This window comes from Culex pipiens, chromosome 2 (assembly GCF_016801865.2).
Source record: "Culex pipiens pallens isolate TS chromosome 2, TS_CPP_V2, whole genome shotgun sequence".
Lineage (NCBI taxonomy): Eukaryota > Metazoa > Arthropoda > Insecta > Diptera > Culicidae > Culex > Culex pipiens.
In genome coordinates, this window is record NC_068938.1 from 74,637,701 (window position 1) to 74,643,031 (window position 5,331).

The window sequence follows — 5,331 nt, forward strand, 5'->3', positions numbered from 1 at the left end:
AATCTAGTTATGACTATCAAGTTTTTTTTGTTGATTACGAGTTTAAAATGTTTTTTTTTGGGCAATTATTTATAAATGAACTTGAAAATCAAGAGTGCTGCAAAATTAGTCAAACAGACCTTATTTCATGCAGACTTCGTAAATTATTCACGAAAATTTAAAATTGATGTCCACAAAGTTATTCTCAGACTTGGGCTGGTAATAAAAGATGCTTTTGACATTAATCCGTGGGGCATTTTCCGGACAAAATGTCATTGTGAGTGGAATTCCTCGTCCTGGCAAGTGAGAAATAATTTATTACGATCATCTCAAAAACCAACGCCGGCACTCGGTGAAATCTGAAACCATTATAAAAAGTCAAAATGAAGAACAAAGGATGATCTTAATTTCCCCCCTCCTTAAAAGCAGTCTGATAAAAGAGACTCCCTGGACAAAGCTTTACTTGTGATGTCGATTTAATGTTCCGGGCATCATCAAACTCTAACGATAACGGAGCGAACGATGACGATGATGGAGAACGATAGGCCACACTCTTCGATTGAATGAGATTAGAGTTCGCGCGAATGAATGGCGGTGCGAGCAAAGATTCCGGCAAGGCGATACTTAATGGTGTGTTTAAGTGATTTTACAGCTTATTTTTGCGTTGTGTTGACTTTTGGTTGGAAGATTTGGTCTGCGATGTTAATATTTTGAAAATTCATTTTCGAATTTTTAACAATCCTACAAGCAGAATTAAAACAGTTGCTACATTTAAACTGAATTATTTGCACATAACCTCAGCAAAATCCATTCATGCGGGTTCGGCTTTTGTTCTGGAAACCATTCATGAAAATACACAGCACAAAAGCTTTGCAAATTGAATTGATTCCGGCCGGACGTGATTGGGGTTAAAAGATTTGATAAAACACACAAAACGCAGGAAGCTGCTGGCTGTAAATTGATTTACAAATCGAATTGTGCCACCAATCCGTGAACGTGCCCCGGACTATTGTTTGTTTAGATTGCATCCGTTTTGATATTCACAAATATGTTGTTTATTTAAGGATGAACGATACGGGTTAGCAAATAAACCAAACTTCCGCAAAAGTTTGCAAAGTAATTTAATCCATGATTTCCGCAAAATTTTGGCAGGAACATTTTCCGCCACCCACCTCCAAGGTGAGAGTATGGGGAAGGTAAAACTTTGACATGTTTCTCAAATAAGTAGAAAGTATTTCCCGGTTTCAAGGCGACGACTTGAATCATGTGCTGCCACAAAACTTCGAGAAGGCATATTCTCGCGACGATATGTTATCCAAATAGGTAAAAGTTCTCTTCTATTTTGTATCCATGTAAATGGTGCTGTCTTGAAGTAGTGATACTCAAAATATATTTTTTTTTTCTATTCTTCTAAATAATTTATTTTTTACAATCAACCCATTACGAACCTAATCTCCAAATAAAGGTTCAGGGTGTTATGTTCCAGACATGACCAACATGACTAAAAATACTATGCCATCAACTTCAGATTCAGATAAGTCCATTTCAGTATTTGGAAAAAGAAAAAGAAATCATGCAAAATCTTCTAGTAGATCTCTTCAATAAGAGTAAGGATCGCTTTCTTGTTGACACTCAGAGTTGGCAAAGTTCTTGAAATCCCGGAAGTGTTTCGTCTCCCTTCGGGAAGGTTGGATGTCGTCACGAAACTTTCTATATGTACAACGGTTCAACACAGTGTTGGTATTATCGCGCTCTCGCGAGAAAAATTTCTCTCTCTCGAGTTCTCGCCGCGAGTCTCGAGCTGCCGAGAGAAACTCACCGATTGCCCGTGCTCTCCTCCGCTCGCGAACGGGCTTTCTCGCGAGCCAGAATTGCCCGTTCGCGAGAAGTTGAACGAACAAAAAACAACATAGCGATTGAAGTTACACCTTTATACCATCGCCTGGTCCGTATTCATAAGCCTGATAAACAAATTGCTAGCTTGGGACGAACGGATAGCCAGAGGCGCTCGCGAGCGCTCGCGTCGAGAGCGAGAACGCCAACGAAAATGCGAGCGCGAGCGAGAAGAGAAAAGTACTACAAGTTCTCTCCCTCGTTCGCGAGCGAGAAATGCTTTCCTTCTTCTCGCTCGAATTCCAACACTGGTTCAACACATCGACAACCCGCACTCATATCCGCACGTCAGGTTTATACCTTTATGCACTATATTTCTCCCTTTCCAAAGGGAAAAACTTTTCCCTAATGAAAACGGGGCGACACAACAAAGACGACGACGACTTGACGTGGCTTCGCGTTTGATGTCAAGTTTGTCTTCTCGTGCGAGCGTGTGTACGTTTTTCGCGAAAACTGGTTCTAGCGATGGCGCCGCCGCCATACAAATACTCAAAGAGTTGCTGTTACGATGTATCGCACATCACAGAAGAAGTCACATCAACAATGGGATTTTCTATTCAACTTTTGAAATACGCGGGATCATTGTTGGCTGGGGAAAATATTTGCACAAATCGCAGAAAAAGTGCCATACACAAGAACACAAGTCGCGGCACAGGCAGGGTCTTTGTGACGAGGAAGCGTTTTTTTTTAGAAATCCTATTTTCTCAAAGGAACCATAGATGCAGGGCAGGAAATGAAACTTTTGCTAGAATGAATGTTTTCTTAGTTGTTTCCTACCAACAGCTGGTTTAATAAACAATGGGAAAAAGTTTACTTATTTCATCCAATATTGAAAAATATTGTACAAATGAAACTACTGTGAAGTAGTTAGTTCACGTACATGAAGGTTACACTAATACGATTATTTATTGGATGCATATTAATTATAAGCCATTTACACACAAAAAAAATGATGGTAATTTTCATCAGGAAACGGTGACAGATTTTGTGCAAAAAAAAGTGTAATATTATATCAGAAAATGATAAATTTTCATCAGTTTCTGGAAAATATTCATCAGGTTCTCATTTTTACACATAAACTAGGTAAAACTATTCAAAAAAGAGGTAATCTTCAACCTACCAAATTGCCCTTCAATAATTTGCAGTCTGGAACGTGATTAGATAGAAATTTGGTGTCAAAGAGACTTAAATGTAAAATTGGACGCCCGATTTGATGGCGAACTCAAAATTCCAAAAAACGTATTTTTCATCAGATAAAAAACACCAAAAAAGTTTTAAAAACTCTGCCATTTTCCGTTACTCAACAGTAAAAGTTTTGGATCTTGTCATTTAAAGGGAAATTTAATGTACTTTTCGAATCTACATATTAAGCCAGAAGGTGATTTCTTCATTTAGAACAACATTTTTCATTTTAAAATTTTGTGTTTTTCACAAAATTGCTGGGTTATTTTTTAGAGTGAAACAATGCTGTACAAGGTTGTAGAACAGACAATCACGCAAATATTGATATGTTAACATAATGGGTTTGCTTATAACTATCACAAGTTATCGCGATTTTACGAAAAAAAAGTTTTGAAAAAGTTACTTTTTGCGTTTCTTTTTGTTTCGTCGTCCGTGTCTTTCGCGGGTGACCATGAACGGCCATGATCAACGACGACCAACTTTTTCAAAACATTATTTCGTAAAATCGTCTTCAATTGTTTTCTCTACAATTTTGTAGAACATTGTTACAATCTAAAAAATAACCCAGCAAAGGTGAAAAAAAACACGCAATTTAAAAATGAAAAATTTTGTTCTAAATGAAAAATGATCTTTCTGGGTACATTAATTCGAAAAGTACATTAAATTTCCCCTAAAATGACAAGTTCCAAAACTTTTTCTGTTCAGTAACCGAAAATGGCAGAGTTTTTAAAAATTTTAGTGTTTTTATCTGATGAAAAATACGTTTTTCGGAATGTTGAGTTCGCCGACAAATCGGGCGTCCAATTTTAAATTTAAGTCTCTTTGACACCAAGTTTCTATCTGATCACGTTTCAGACTGCAAATTATTGAAAAACACCTCTTTTTTCGCATGTTCAAAAATGCAAGGGGTCGTACAATCCCTCCGTCACGAGATATCAAAAAACGGACCTCGGATTTGTGATCAGGGACAAAAGTTACCCCTTAGGACAAAGTTTCACGCAAATCGAAGAGGGGCCGGGCAACTGCTGTGTGAGTTGGCGGAGAATTACCCATATTAAGACTTCTTGATTTTTTTCAAAACGATAGTAAAATGTCAGCGGTGACTAATTTGCAACGAGATGCAGACATTTTTTTGAACTCCGAAAAACAAACTTTGAATACATTTTTTAGTCGAATGTCCATATGTATAGTCAATTCACCATTCTAGTCAAAACAATATAGAAAAGTATTACTTTTCGACACAAGTGCTGAAAAGTTAATCTTTTCAGCGCTAAAAAGTATATGCTTTCGTTTCTGTTATTTTTGGTACAGAATAGCAGGCCGTTTTCTCTGACCTTTCGAGTTGAAAATATTCAATTTAATTCAACGAACTCTACCATATTTGGGTCAATTTTGATAATGCAAAATTCTTTTTTTAGTTTGAAAAATATAAATAATTTTTTACATAGTTTATGCTCAGTTTCTTGGCTTATTAAGATACAAAGTAGGTAAAAAATTCGAGATCAATTAATTAAAAAGTTGTGCTTTCTTAATGAATGGTTTCAATCGACTAAATGTTGTTCAAATTAACCCACAGTCCACCAGCCAACGGAAGTACGTAAAGCTTTTTATCGACGGCTCCACCTGGTCCCAGCTGGGGACTTCCTGATACCGCTCTAGCTTCAGGCATTTTCCCCGACAGCTCTTAATCACGCTTACGACCGATAGCTCTCTGTGCAAGTCGATGATATCGGCCGGTAGTATCTTTTTTTTTCTTCTTTTTCTTACCTGACCTATATTAAGGGGCTCAAAGAAAAAGAAGAAAAAATGTACTTATCCTTCATCAGGATCGGTTACCAGCGTCTTCCCAGCGGAAACGGCACAGATCTTTGAAGAGCTTCGAAGCGAACCGAAAAGAGCGAAAATTTGATTTGGTGTAAAATGATGTAATTTATTTCGCCGGTAGCCTCTTTTCAATTTGCGCTTTTTCCCTCAATTCCGGAATGTTTTCTACGCGGGGAAAAAAACGCGCGAAAACAATTTTGCCTCTTTTTCACTTTCAAAACATAAAAAAAGAACAAAGTGATGTACACAAAAAAAACGTGGAAAAGGGAAAACTTTTGCTGGTTTTTCCTTTATGATTTTTTTTTCTCTCATCCGAAATTCTAACAAAATTGGTGGTGTCTTGATTTATTATGACAAGGGTGGAGGACATCCGAAGGAGGGTGCCGTTGTCCTGCTGCTGCTGCTGCCGGTAGACAAGTCATTCGGGGAGTGCTTTTTTCTCCTGAGGCACTC